The 15,735-nt window shown below is 45.9% G+C and overlaps 1 long non-coding RNA gene across 1 annotated transcript; it reads right to left on the bottom strand.

Annotated features, from left to right (window-relative positions):
- Positions 1-1,026: 1,026 nt before the first annotated feature.
- Positions 1,027-7,863, bottom strand: LOC128074618 (uncharacterized). Its single transcript, XR_008203246.1, has 2 exons — positions 2,073-7,863; positions 1,027-1,457 (listed from the first exon to the last, which is right to left on the bottom strand). It is a non-coding gene; the product is annotated as an uncharacterized LOC128074618 (long non-coding RNA).
- Between the last annotated feature and the right edge of the window lie 7,872 nt (positions 7,864-15,735).

Here is a 15,735-nt window from a genome sequence, read left to right as displayed (position 1 = left end):
CCAGCTAGGGCTGGGAAGTAAGGAGCAATGATTTCAAGGCTCTTCTTGTTAAGCAACAGCAACAAAAAAGGGAGGATATTAGGATTATTGTCTGCCTCTTTCATGGAGAGTAACAGGGATGGTTGGAGCAGAGCAATTAAGGAAGAAGGGATTTCATCTCAAGCAACTGAGTTAATGAAACGAGAGAAATGTCTGTGAGAGGAATCCTTGAAAATACTGAGGATAATGCAGTTTATCATAAGGAGGATATTTGAATAACAAAGATTTCAGCCACTTATTGTAGTGCATTGATGGAGACACACAGTAGTGAGAGAAACACACACTTGGAGCTTGAACTGAGTGTATTCTGCTGGGTGCAGAATGCACCTCTGGTGCATTTTCCCTTCCCATCTTTCCCACCAAAAGCTGTCTTCACTCACTCCTCCAGTGTGAGAAGCTGTGCCCTGTGCTGGACATGGGGGACCTGCTTCTGAGCCCTCCCCTACACCACATCACTCATGGAAGATGGGGCCATTTTCCTTCACTGGCCCATGACAATGAAGCAGAATATTTTTTCCATACTTACTTCTGTGTGGTACCCAAAGCAAACTAGTATATACCAGTATGCATTGTGGATGCATCTTAGGTCTGCAAATAAACACCCAAAAGCTCTTTACCTACACAGATGGCTTCCAGACCAGGATTTTCTCTCTCTAGACTAAGATTTCTCTCCCCATTTCAGCTGTGTCTCCATTAGCAGCGTGAGTTTTACCAGTTAACGCTATGCCACAAAACGCCTTGATGTGAATTTGATTTATACCTTTGGAGTTATTCCTCTTCACACATGGAAATAGTTACATGGGCATAAGGCGCCTTTATCCTGACATAACCAAGTCCATGCAGAGCAGGTTGTACCACACTAAACAATACCAGCACTGTTGGAAAGCATAGACAAGCCCTGTACGAGAAACTCCTTTTAAGACTTCTGTTTTTTATAAAAATGGCACTCCTTTCTTCTCTAAGTCTAATGAAATATGATACAGGAAATCAACAAGGCATCGGATATTTATTAGAAATGTAACCTAAACCTGAGAAACATGTCACTGCGATAAAAATACAGATTTGCAAAGACAACAGAACATGACCAAATGCTTCATGAGAAATAAATCAGAGACTACCTTCAACTCATTATCAGAAAGGTGACTGTTCTTGATTCAATTTAATCATGATTCCTCAAAATAAGACCTCATTTATACCAGGAAGAAGCTGCCAAGGGTTATATTGCATTCACCTTCTAGCAAATTCCTCATGTAGGATCGAAGATGCTTTCCTCGGCTGAGGACAGACTGACAGAGTCATTACAGGATGTCTGGGCAGGCTGCAGTGGGGTCATGGTGCCATCGCCTGCCCCTGCTGACCACACCATCCAACGCACTGTAAGAACAGCAAACCAAGATCTTCTCCGAGTGACGGTGGTGCTGCAAAAAGAATTACAGACACGTCCAGTTAATTATTTATGGCCCAGTTCACAAAGGTCCTTGTGTCAGACGCGGATTTATGGGAAGTCACACATATACATACTTGCAGGCGTGTAACTTGTGCCCTGGGTCTGTGCCAACCCCACATTACCTTTTAAGCAGCCACCGATGGTGTTTATCATCGCAGACAGCAAAGCTTTATCATCTCAATGAATATCACTGCCTTTCTGCTCCCTTTGTGTGATTCTATGTGATCCGCTTTGGGCATGGGGTCTCTGAACACCTGTGGTGTGGGCTAGGACGCACTGCCTGAGTGGATTTATAGGTACATTGCAGACTGGAATCATCCTGAGGGACATCCTTGCTCCCACCAGGAAACTGGAGACAACTAAATGCAGCCATGGGTGTTGCAAGACCTCAATGATCAAACTAGCCATCAATCCCAGGCAAAGGGGACACCTGAAGATGTTGAAACCTCCCTTCAGTGCCCTGGTCTGGCAGAATGGGTGAGCAAGCAGCTCCCAACCATAGCAGCTTGATCAGGGTAGTGTCTCCTGAAGGTGCTGGGACAGTGCCAAAGCATTGCAACCAGACTGGCTCTGTCTATGATACCACCTGTGGCCAAGTTCTCTGTAAATGCCATGTGAGTGAGGACGGGTCTTTGTTCCCAGAAGGAGCTCCACTTGAAAAGCTTTGTTCATCTGAAGCCCTGTGATCTTTAGGAATATAGAAGCATTGGGGCAGATCCTGCTTTGTGAAAGACGGATGCTGAAATTAGAGAAATTCATTGAAGAGATGAATTCTTCTCTTTGAGGAGCTCTACAACAACCCTTAGCAGAATTTTACCATGATGTTTAGGAGATGAACTGGTATCTAGGCCACACCAAGCTGGACACTACAGGGGAAATCATAGAATCATGGAAATGGTAAGGCTGGAAACAAGTTCTAAGATCATCTAGTCCAACCGCAACCCATGCCACTATGCCCACTAACCACATCCCTTAGTGTGACATCTACACACTTCTTGAACATCTCCACTGATGGTGACTCCATCCCCTCTCTGGGCAGCCATTCCTTTTTTCCTAATATCCAACCTGAAATGCACCACTCACATAGAGCCTTCAGTGCTTCCAAGAAACTGCTATGCCCACACCAAAGCTGGACATCTGTGTGCAAATATTTCATGTTTAGATAATCAAATCCCATCAACTCAAGTACCAAAATCTAGTATCAAATATCATTCACAGCTTCTATCCTCCAACCTTACCCTTGGAGTCTGTGATATCTCAGCAGCCTTTACTTTAGCATCCCATCAGAACTTGGCTGCAGTCAGTGGCTCTCCTGGGCTGCTGCCTGTTGTGGTATAAATGCCTTCAGCTCAGAAGGATGAGATGGTGTTTCTATTGCTGTGGTTTCTTTTCCAAGCACACGAGATTTTCCAGCTGGGGTTGAAAAAACATGAAGTCTCTTATCCCCTAGCAGGCTAAGGGTCTTGTGACCACTCTGTCCGCTCTGTACTCTCTGCTCCGTGTCTGTCTCAGTTATTTGTGCTTGGCATTTGGATTGGTCTGTCCAGCTGGGAGTGCTCAGACATGCATCTGTAAGCCTAGCTTGCTATTACGAATTTTATTTTCTTTTGTGAATAATATAGATGAATAGGTTTACATTTTTTATAAGCTAGGCCATAATTCACACAGCTAAAACACAAAGCTGTACTTTGGCTGTTGTTTGCACACGTGATGCCTGATAGTCCTAATGTTGCACAGCTCCCAGGCTACACAGATGTGTCAGACAAAGCATGCGGGGAACAGCAAAGGGAGAAATATCCTCCCAACAGGGACCTGGCAGTAGTATCATCCTCTGTGCTCCCTTCAGCCACAAGACAGTAGTGTGGTTTTGCTTCCCCATCCCTGCATGGTGGTCTTCCCTGGGGTGGCTTTGTTAGAAGAGTGATAGACAGTGCCAAAAGAGCAACCTGTTGTATGTTGTATTGTAGCACACAAAAGAAAACCTCCACCTTTCCCCTGCCCAGCCCCTTCAAGGTCAATCTAAAGTCGCAGAAGCTCAAGCCTTAACTATAAACACAATTCCTCAAAAGAGCTCCCCAAATGTCACTTGTTTTGCATCTGCACCTGCTCACTCTCGCTGCCAAAACATAGCCATGAATATTTGGCCTTTGAGGCTAAGACCTTGTGTTCCTGCCCTGTCTCCAATGAATGTACTTACCTTTTATCAGCCAAAACACGTTTAAATGGTGTGTGTTGTTATTGCTTCTTAGCTCTTGTACGATCTAATAGAAGCAGAAATGGGCATCGCTCTTGCGCTGCTGCTCAAAGCCACACAAACTCCCCTTCTGACAGCTTTTTCCTCCGTAGGCAGCCTGGCTCACCTTCGGTAAAGTTGTACTGAAACTTTGAAGCAGCTGCCTTCTCAAAATCAGCTTGCTTTTTCCATCCAAAGGACTTATTTGGGCTTGTTCCTTCATGTTGCACACCAGTTATTTATGTCAGGGTGCGATACAGTGGCATTGAACCACAATGTCTGTTTTGTACCTGCACTGAAAGATTGGCACCATAGCAGCATTTGTTTGAACTCGTCTGCGAGCAGGCTGCAGTCTGGGGCTGTTGGTTTTGATTTGGCTCTGAACTGCTGGCTCATCTCCAGTAGCTTAATGGTCTTCCTGCAAAGGTACCAGAGCGAGCAGAAGGGGTAAGGAACAGGGGCTCTGTTTAAAAGTGGGGCTCTGATCCGTGCAGGGACTGAATGTTTGCTAATAAGAGCTCACAGAGAGGCCAGCCTTAGGCTGTGCTGACCCCAAGCAAGATTTCAGCTCTGAGCAGAATAAATATGATTTATTTTTTTTTAACGAAACAAGCTCCACATGCAGAGTGCAGCATTGCTCCTCAGATTACATCTGTGTGGAAGGAATTTCCTGTAGGACAGTGCTGGTTGGAGGTCACCGCTCACCGCAACCACATCAATGCATCCAGAAGTTTGTAGCCTGCACTCAGCCCTTTCTCTTAAGGACCCAGCTTGAAGTTCAGCCTGCATGAGGTCATTTGAGGTTCCTGGTGCCACTCTGGAAGAAGGATGTGCTGTATCACCTGCCTTGGCACAGAACTGCTGTGTGGTGGGTGGCAGAAGCTGTCCACCAAAGTGCACCAATGTAAATTGCTGAGGATGGAGCCCTTGATGCCTCATGAAAACTCTTTCACTGATATCAACATCTTGACATCCTGGAGGCACCTGAAAGGTTCCCTGTGGCTTGAAAGTTGGTCTTTCCACCTCAGTTGGGCAGCAGAACATCATGGATATGCCTCCATGAAGGAAGACACTGTGCAGGGTTACTACAGCCTACTGCACACATCAATCTAGGGCAAATGAGAGGCAAATGGTAACGACAGCATTGGACACCATGCCCAGGAGCAGAGCTCTCAGCACATCCGAGCCCTTCAGGGAAGAATGTATGTGCTGGTATGATCACCAAACCTAGACGGAATAGGGAATCTTATTATTTGAATAATCCACCTTTAAAGACAAATCTCCACCTCTTCACTCCCCAGGTCAGTAATAAATGGTACTGCTGATCATCCTGAGGTCCCTTCCAACCCAAGCCATTGTATGATCCTATTATTTTATGTCAGACTTACCCCATTCCAGTGCAGGGCACATTTTGCAAATATCCCCATCAAATATCAGCCATTCAAGAATATTTATTCTTTGGTTATTTTTCATAAAGCTCCCCATATCTTGTGACACTATGCTAGAAAGTGGGAATTAATGTGGTGCTGCTCAGCTTCCCTCCCTTTCAGCACACACAGATTGTTTTTTGTGGTTTTCTCACATTTTGGCAGGTTTATTTCTCATACATGCTCATGATTGCCTTCAGTTCTGATGAAGGTGGACTGACAGCCAGCCCCAGGGAATTAGAGCAGAGGATGCAACAGCAAAGAGCAAATCCTTCTTCCTGAACAATCCATCTCTCCTCAACCCAGGTGCCCCTTCTTTACACAAAAGTACAAATGCCTGCTGCTTGTGTGGAGCTGCAAAGAGCAAACCTGAAAGAAAAAAAAAATTGTAGTCAAAGCTTAAAGCAAATTTCCCTGAGAGCAAAGGAGCAGGTCAGCTTGCAGCAACTCTGCATCCCATCCCCAGCCAGGCTGTGTTCATGACTAATCCTTGGAAAGCCCCAGGTAGGGGTCGATAGGCAAATGTTATTCCCCAGGAGAGCAGCAGGGAAATTGAACCTCTGTGACTCATTCAGCCCTTGGCCCTGCTGCTGAGATAGCTGTGATGGAAATGCAGGGCACTGCAAGCACGGACTTCTGAAGTGATGCACTTAAATGTAGACTCTGGCCCCAGGTAAATGGTCTGATTGGAAACTAAGGGGAGCTGTGATGGCAAATTGCTGCTTGGTTCTGCCTCATGCAGTCTGGACATTGCATGGCTAATGAAGCAGGGTTCGTGCTGACAAGGATAAAAAACAACTTTGTGACAATCACCCTCTGCCTATGACCCCCAGGATGGCTATTCCCATCTATCACAACCGTGGCTGTGACACTGACACCCAGCTAGGGACACGGTCCTTTCCCTGCTTCTGACAATGCAGGTTGCTTGGCACCAACAGAGTTTTGTCAACCTCCAGACCATTTTCCCACTGGTACTGGGCTTAGGTGTAGGCAGACTTTGGGCTGTCCCATGCTGATCTCACCTGGGAATTTTCTGACTTGCATCTGACATGTCAGGATTTTTAAAAAAACTGCTAAAGTCACAGGAAAAATGTTTCTGGATCCAAACTGCCAAACTTATGATATGACTCCATGGGGTGCTGGGTGCACACAGCGTGTCACTTGGGCAAGCGGGGACGGGTGGCTGGTTCCCCTCCTCCCAGCACTGCTGTAGTTGATGTATATCCATCATATGCGAGATTCTTGCAGAGATGGCCCAGCCATGGCAGGACAGTAGGAAATGTCTTCATACAGGCAGTGATTGAGTCTCCAGATCAGCGTTAAGCTCAGCACTGGGGCTGGCTTGCTGTGCTGGGGAAGTGGAGATGCTTTGTGCTTCCACACAAGGTTATAGTGCGTGTGTGTACATGTATGTCTGTGATATTTGTGTGAGGCAGTGCTATCTTTGTTGTAGTTCTGCAATGTGCAGAATGTGCTTGTCCAGGATATGAGAGTGTGCATGTGCCAGCTCTTTGCCTGTGAATATACCACCTCTGCCAATTTGTGTCTGTGCTCACAGACAGTGCCCAGGCACTGTGCATATAAGTAAATGACTTTCTGTATGCTCAGAGTGTATGTCTATTCCTGGGACATACAGGAACCCTGTCCGCATGTGCCTGCTAAGTAGTGTTTGCATGCATTGTGCTGTTTGTGCACTCAGGCAGACCTGCCTGCCTTTCTCTCCATGCTGTGAGTTTGCCCTCTGGCTGCTCGTGCCTCCTCCCCTCTCTCTCTCATTTCCAGCTACCTGTGCTCTGTGCTTTGAATAAATGGTGCAGTTTGTTGGCCTGTTTCTCACAGAAAGGAGTCTATGTGGCTTTTCGTGCTTTTGATGGCTGAGGTGGCAACAGTCACAGCAAGAAGCAGCTTGGGGGACAGCACTCACCATGGGCTGTTGGTGCCTCATGCAAGTTTGGAACCAGAGAGATGCAAGCAAGAAGCATCTCGAGGCAGCAGGGATTGTTGCCAACTGCGTGGTGAATGGTGCGGCCCCTGCTCATGTGAGCTTCATGATGGGAAGGACCAGTCTTGTGCAGAGAAGTAACTAGAAAATCATCCAGAGGAAAGGACTGACAGCACTAACATTGCTTCTTGGCCCAATTTCCAAGTCTAATGTAAGTTGCAGGAGCAGGTGGAGTGAAGGAGACTGAGTGTTAAACCCTGCCATGAGACAAGGTTGTCTTCTTCCTGGAGAGGTACGGTTGTAACCTTGTTGTAGGTGCCTCAGGACATGGAGACTCCATCTCTTCTTTCCCAGGTAACCAGTAATAAATAGATGATGGCCTCAAGTTGTACTGGGGGAGGTTCAAGTTAGATATTAGGAAAAATGAGTTCTCAGAAAGAGCAGTGAGGCATTGGCATAGGCTGCCTAAGGGGTGGTGGAGTCACCATCCCTGGAGGCATCCAAGAAATGTGGAGATAGGGCACTGAGGAACATGATTATTGGGCATGGTGGGGATGGGTTATGGTTGGATCAGATCACACAGAATCACAGAATCAGAGAATTGTAGGGGTTGGAAGGGACCTCCAGAGATCATCGAGTCCAACCCCCTGCCAAAGCAGGTTCCCTACAGCAGGTCGCACAGGTAGGCATCCAGGCAGATCTTGAACATCTCCAGAGAAGGAGACTCCACCACCTTCCTGGGCAGCCTGTTCCAGTGCTCCGTCACCTCACTGTAAAGAAGTTCCTGCGCACATTTGTGCAGAACTTCCTATGCTGCAGTTTCCTTTTCCCTTGTCCTGTCTCCACTCACCACTGAAAACAGTCTGGCCTCGCCATTCTGCCCCCCACACCTCAGATATTTATAGACCTGGATCAGGTCCCCTCTCAGTCTCCTTTTCTCAAGGCTGAACAGACCCAGTTCACTCAGCCTTTCCTCATAGCAGAGATGCTCCAGGCCCTTCACCATCTTCGTGGCCCTCCGCTGGACTCTTTCCAAGAGATCCCTGTCTTTTTTGTACTGGGGAGCCCAGAACTGGACACAGTACTCCAGATGAGGCCTCACCAGGGCAGAGTAGAGGGGGAGGATCACCTCCCTCGACCTGCTGGCCACGCTCTTTTTAATGCACCCCACGATGCCATTGGCCCTCTTGGCCACAAGGGCACACTGCTGGCTCATGGCCAACCTGTCATCCACCAGGACACCCAGGTCCCTTTCCGCAGAGCTTATCTCCAGCAGGTCATCCCCCAACCTGTACTGGTGCATGCAATTATTCCTCCCCACATGCAAGACTCTACACTTGCTTTTGTTAAACCTCATCTGGTTTTTTTCTGCCCAGCTCCCCAGCCTGTCCAGGTCTTGCTGAATGGCAGCACAGCCTTCAGGCGTGTCAGCCAATCCTCCCAACTTCGTACCATCAGCAAACTTGCTGAGGGTGGCCGTTATCCCCTCATCAAGGTCACTGATGAAGATGTTGAACAAGACCGGACCCAGCACAGACCCCTGAGGAACAGCGCTGCTTACAGGCCTCCAACCGGACTCTGCACCACCAACAACGACCCTCTGCGCTCTGCCAGTCAGCCAGTTCTCAACCCACCTCACTGTCCACTCATCTATCCCACACCTCCTTAACTTTGTTATAAGGATGTCGTGGGAGGCAGTATCAAATGCCTTGCTGAAATCAAGGTAGACTACATCCACTGCTCTCCCCCTATCCACCCAGCCAGAGACAACATTGTAGAAGGCCACCAGGTTGGTCAAGCACGACCTCCCCCTGGTGAACCTGTGCTGACTACTCCTGATAACCTCCTTTTCTTCCAGTTGTCTGGAGATGACATCCAGCACCAGCTGTTCCATCACCTTTCCAGCAACAGAGGTGATCTTAATAATTCCAACCTTAATAATTCTATGACTCAGTGATTCTATTATTCTATTATTCTTCAGGCAACCTGTCCTAGCACTTCATTATTTGTAGTTAGAAGCTAGAGGTTTCCTAAAGTCTAACCTGAACCTCCCTCCTAGACTAGGATTGTGTCCTGTCCCCAGTGCCCATAAAAAATTCTTTTCTTATTTGAAACAGCTTTTCAAACATTTAAAACCTATGCTCACGTCTTGGATTTCTCTTTCAAGACTAAAAAGCCCCAGTGCCTTTGATCTTTTCTAACACTGTTTTCACTGCATTTCTCTGGACAGCTGCCAAAAGGTCCATCTGTCTCTGAAATACCGTGCACACCTTGGACACAATTTCGCCTCTATCCGGATGTCCAGGTTTCTGGACCACTGCATCTATTCAAAATTCAGTGCACATTCATAGCAGCTGAGAAACAGTGGTAGAGGTGAGCCGGGAAGTGTGCAGTGTGAAATCCAGAGTCTGCGGCACCTCAGTGTTTTTCTCCTTCCAGTCCAGGAGGAGAGCTCAGCAGCTGGGAACTGTTCATGAAGTGAACTCCTGGTTCCTGAGCACGCAGACCTGTTCTGAGGACAGCTGCATTTCATCCCCTGCTCAGAATCAGGGTTGGGGCACAGTCTGTATTTACAGCATCCTGTCAGTCATGTCCCCAGACAGAGGGGCAAGGATCTCCATCTCCATCTTCACCTCCCTGCGGGTCTCAGCTGCCCTCAACATGCTTTGTAATGGAATGCCAGTCTGGCAGTCAGTCAGCCAACTCAGGTGAGGGTGAAGCCCCAGTATCCAGTGGGGATTCTGAGATGTTTTGACTGCCTGCTCTGTGGAGCGGACCTGAGGTACTGAGACAAAGTATAGAGTGATTTTCAAGGGACATACGCTCACCAGCTCCTGCAAGACCCACTTGCATGCCATACCCTCAGCAGGTGAATGCAGAAGCCATGAAATCCCTGCTTAACACAAAGGAGTGCTGACTGTGACATTTTCTTTTGCAGTACGAAGGACGAGAAAAGGCTCTGCTTTTATTCCCCTGCTCCACACACTCCATCAGAGCACGACCAGCTCTGTGCCCCCCTGGTGCGCTGCTTCCCTCGCTGCCTGTGGAGTGCATCTCTCCATGGGGAGCAGGGTGACCTTGCCTCAACATTGCACAGTGCCAGCAGATGCTTCAATGAGATGTTTTTTTTTTAGTGGAAGGAAACCAGTTTGGCTGGGAAGTGCAAAGCCAGTGATTTTGCCCTTTATTGGCAAGGTGTGTTCTTGTTTTTTTTATTTGTTCCCCTCGCTCATAGATGTTTTAAGAAAGGGAAAGAGGGAGAGAAAGTGAATGAATGAAAATTCATTAAATCTACCCAGTAGCTTAAATGTTTGTATCGTGTCTAACTGCCTGATCCTGCCATTACCTTCCTCTGCATCCTGCTGTACCTGCAATTCAAGAAAATTGCCTCCCAAATTGCCATCTTTAGTTTGAGATCCACGTACAACTTGGCTGTAAGCAGCGGATGGAAATGAAATGGACTAAAAATTTAATCCAGCCAGGATTTCCTTGTGTTTTTCAATAGTCCTTGCTGTCAAACTGTAAGTCCTACTTATTAAAGGTCATGCATTTTAGAGAATGAGGCAGGGAGAATTACAGAAACTGACATCTTTAGTGGCGCAACTAAATAAAAAAAATTGATCTTTGCCTGCATCTACACATTTGCCTTTGAATACAAGCAGGCAGAGCTATCTAAAGTTGTGTTTGTTACAGTGACATGTACATGCAGAAACCTTTGGGAGAAAGCTTCAACGTCCAAGCTGCTCTGTGATTTGCCCTTAGAACGGGTCTAAAATCCCTTTGCTTCACACTTTGGTGATCGGATTTCATCTCCTAATTTGACCTAACAGCCTCTGGAGATTAATGAAAATGTCCATGTATGACTTTTTTTTTCTTCCAAGTGAAGTGCCCCTCCACCCTCGACTTCCCTAAGGAGGTTGTTAAAAATACCATTTTTGGAAATGTGGTCCTGGTTATTCCTCCCTTACTAGGGATTTTTTAGCTAAACCACCACTGTCCTAGTTTCTAGTAAACTCAGCTTCACACACAGATGTACACACTAATGTCTCGGCTGCTAAACTGGCCCTCAGATCATCTGCACCGAGTTCTTCAGTTCCCAAAAGGCAAACCCTTGCCTCTAACTCTCTTTCTCTTCCTTTCTCCACTTCTTCCTTTCTCTCAGCTTCCTTTCAGTAAATCACTTATTCATAGGACCATTAATTTGAAGGTTCCAAAACTCAAATGCATAAAAAATAAATGTAAAAGAAAGAAAACTCATTGCTTCGGAGAGCAGTGGTGAGCCTGGGGAGACATGAAGGATGTGGATGAAACAGAAGGATGGAGTAAATTCATGGAAGAATGTTCCTGTGGAGAATCATTAATTGCCAATATATCATTTCTAGCTCAGGATGTCCCCGATTCTCAGATTGCTGAGGTTTGGGACAGCAGAATCATAGAATCATAGAATGGCTTGGATTGGAAGGGATCTTAAAGATCATTGAGATCCATTGCCCTGCCATGTGCTGGTTGCCACCCACCAGACCAGGCTGCCCAGGGCCACAGCCAGTCTGGACCTGAGCACCTCTAGGGACTGTGCATCCGCAGTAGGCTTGCCTAGTTCTTCTAATCTCATCTTGTAATCTTGTTGGCCATCCTTAAGAATGGGGACTTTGGATCTGGCCCAGGTATGATGACATCTGGATCCAGAACATTGAGCCCCTCAGGATCCTGGAGGGTGTCATGGCATCTCCTTGTGGGCTCCTAGCACAGATGAAGACACCAGGACCGTGTTCTGTCACAGCAGGAAGAGGTGGAGGCACCTCCAGATCTGCATTCTCATGCAGTATTTATCATGTATTGCAGCTGCCTGCCTCCTTCCTCAAAGTCTCTGCTGTTTTTGGGACAGACTACAGATGGAAAGCCTGCATGCCAGCCCCCATGTGCTGACATCACCAGCAATTGCCCTATGGACAAGGGTTGAATGCTTCTGCCCTGCCACTTCTGCAGGCTACCTCATTGTGCCCCCACAGAAAGGACAGGCACAATAAATATTCGTCATGCTTGCACTTATGGGTCTATTAAAAGCTACATTTTTTTTTCCCCCAAGGTAAGTTCCTCTATTCTGATTATGCTAACGGCCTACCAAATCACTCTCTTTAAATATGCTGTCGCCCCAGTGATGAATGCAGCTGTTGGAGTGGGTCCTTTCTGGCGTTAATCGAATGCTTTAATGAAGTCAGCATGCTGTTCATGTGCATTAAAATACTTGGTCCCAGCCTGAAGAGGCGCAGTGGCTCTCTGGCTCTTGTGCCTCTGCACCAGAGGTAAATAAAACACTTAAGGCTTGTGCTGGGAGGGATGAATATCTAATGAAGTTTTTATTGCTGCTCATCCTTTTAGCTTCCCCTCAACTACTTTTTTAAGTATTAATGGTCTTTCATGCCTCCCCTCCCAGAATTGCATGGGTAAGCAGCACAGGCAGGCTCTGATGGCTATTTTTTCTCTTTCATTCCCACTAGGTGTGACAAACTAGTGACTTTGCCTTCAGAGCTCCCTTTACAGGCCAGCATCTTCTTGAAGCAAGGAACACCGACCAGAGTGAGAGAGCAAGGAGGGTAGAAAGAGAGAGACAGAGAGAAGCCCAATGGGATGGTGGCATTTTGTATCCAGGTTCCCTAACTTTGTACCCATGAGGATTGTGGTGAGTTTATGGGAATGTGGGCATGACAGAGGCTTTGCTGAGGGACCTCAAGCAGGATGGGAGAATGTTTGGTTTCAGAAGCATACAATATCACTGATGTGGCCAGTAATTTAAACAAGTAAGCAAAGAAGTCAGCGACAAGGGAGGTAAATTGAGTTATGAGCACTCTATGATATGTACTATTCAGAAAGCCTACAAACCATCAGCAACATTAAAGTGTAAGTATATCTCCAAAATGAGACATCTAAACATTTAGAAACTGGATATCCAGGCTAGTGTGGCAGTCCAGAGTGTTATTTCTCCTACCCTTAGTGAGATACTGATATTTAGTTAACTGTATTATTCTTTACTCATTGGTCTAAGCATACAAGACTACACTGTGGGTGCCTGCATGTGAGTTGGCTGCATCTTCATCTTTTATGGAATTTAAGCTCCCATTGTGTCCCTGCTTCCATTGACTGAATCACAATTTACACTCATATAAGACTCCAAACATTATATTCCATATAAGGTGGAATCCCTTTGGACTTTCTGCTGGCCTAGAAAGAAGGCTGTGCTATAGGTCCTTGCATTTGTGTGGATTTTTTGGTATAATGAGATGTCTTAGATGACACCAAATGCTTATGGATAGGCAGCTGAATGGAGCTCCATTTCCCTGAGAGCTCAAATGGCCAAGGCAGATGACTATATGCAGAGATAAGAATTCAGGTGGTTGACCACCACCCAAGACACTTATTGCTGACTGAATCTCCGTGTGAAGAGCTGGAAGGGAAGTTCAGACTCTGTGGCACATTTATGCTTCTTGTTAACAAAACCTAAATACTGGGGAAGCTTGGGTGGGAATCTTTGTTGGTGGGATGTGAATACATTATTCCCAAAGACCAAAAAGGACCCATCAACAAATTTCATGTAGGTTACAGAGTGATGATGGCCGCAAGCATCACTACTGTGTTGAGACAGAAACAAACGCTCAAGGCAAGCAATGAGAGTATATGCACTTCCCACACCCTAAGCATCTTCTTTTCACTAATTTCATGTCCATTTTGAACAAGCAAGGTACAATCCTGTGCTGGGAGTTGAGCCTCGTGAAAGGTCGTGTATTGTACCACATCATCAGTGAGTGTGGTCCAATTGAACAAAGACAACTTGAAGACATCTGATTGCTCTCCCACTCCCTCTCATAGCTGGTGTAAATGTGTTTTTAACTTGCAATCCATTCTTTGACCTGAGTCTCCCCTCCCACTGATCTTGCCTTCCTTTTTTTCTCTTCTACCCTTGTTCGCCTTCATGGATGGGACACTCATTCACAAGCTGAAATTTGCAATCAGCTGGATAAATGATATTGCAAAAGGACTAGACAGGTGGTGCAGATATGAGAGGGATCTTGTCCTGGTCAAGCAGACTCAAAAATGCATACGGTTTAAGTACTTCCCTGTAAAGAACCATTAAATCTTACACATTCTTCCTGATTTTATCTCAGTGATTTGTGCTTAGTTTGAATACCATTTCTGGAATGGTATTTTGTGAATGGAAAGCATCAGAAGATAGAAGCTTAAGTGCTTCTCACCAATGTTTTCTGCAGTCATCTTTTGAATTTAAAATTAGGATGCATTTCCAAACTTGTATTTGACTTCAGATTCTTGACACTGGCTCCTGTCACACCCCTCTCAGTACACTGAACAGCTCCTGAGCAGCTTCTAACAGTCATCATCCCTATTAGATGTGCATGAGCAGTTGTGACATACCTCTTGACCTTATTTTTGCTAACCTGAGGCTAGTCTCAGACCACCTGCTTAGGTGGGCAGTAAGGAAAGTAAACAGAATTCATGCTCTTAAACTGGAGCTAGAAATTTGGAAAACTTGTTTCCAGCTTCACACGCCCTTGGAGAGAAATTTGGCTTGTCATACCCCAGAGAAAGCATTCAGAGTTCACTTTTCATGCCTTGCCCTGAGCTTTCAAGATAGAGATGTTTGTTCTCTACCACGCTGGGGTAATTTGTGTGTGTAGCACTCCAGTAGCAGTTTCACTGATCCCATTCCCAAAGTTTCACTGCAATTCCTACTCTTAATCTTGCTTCTGTTCCTGCAGCTTATTTCTACTCTTGCTTCCACCTTGTGCTGTGCTCGTCTATCCAAATCTCACGCACCAAATCTGCCATAAGAAAAAAAGAATTGATCATAAGTTACTTACCCTTTACGAGATCGGTTTTTTCCTCCTTCATCTCTGCTTTCCAGAGAGAGCGTGTTATGCTGTAAGTGCTTCTTAATTGTCCTCAACTGAGATGTCCCAGCTTTGCTTCTTGCTGTAGGAAAACACCCTGTTACATGGGCCCAGCTGCTCAGCTCGGAATGGGTGTCCTGTCCTTGTTAAACACTGACCACCTTGCTCATCTTCCTGTCACTCAATAACTTCATTAGCAGCAATTTTGTTTTTCCTCCCAGACTATGGATGACAAGACAGAGTCATGCCAGACTTCCTCCCAGCTGCTACAGACCTTGCCTTCTCAGAAACACCCCCATCTGCCCTTGGTGCCTTATGACAACCACTTCTTAGGAGATCAGCTAGCAGCTCCTAATCCATTTAAGGAGTGTTTCATGGGCACTGCATCACATTATTTTTTTTAATCAAACCGTAATGAGCTGCAAAGTCAAAGCTTTATAAAAGTCTAAATGTATTTTATCTGGTTAGTCATCTTTATCATCCCAACTTTTTATTTCATCAGAGTGTTTGACAAGTCCTATTTTCTATTAGTCTGTGTTAACTGGCCCTAATTATGTTCCTACACATTAATTCTGTATTGATTGACTCCTGTATTAGTTTTTCCATTATTGTGTTGAAATTATGTCAGGCTTGCCACTCTAGATTTAGACCACTTTCTTTTTTCTAATACTGGCACATCAGTGAGAACTCTACAACTCCTCTGGAATTTCCCTTGTGTTCCAGGAGTTATCCGTGATTGATGTCAA

This window comes from Tympanuchus pallidicinctus, unplaced genomic scaffold (genome assembly GCF_026119805.1).
Source record: "Tympanuchus pallidicinctus isolate F22 unplaced genomic scaffold, pur_lepc_1.0 scaffold9, whole genome shotgun sequence".
Lineage (NCBI taxonomy): Eukaryota > Metazoa > Chordata > Aves > Galliformes > Phasianidae > Tympanuchus > Tympanuchus pallidicinctus.
This window is presented reverse-complemented; position numbering and strand designations above follow the sequence as displayed.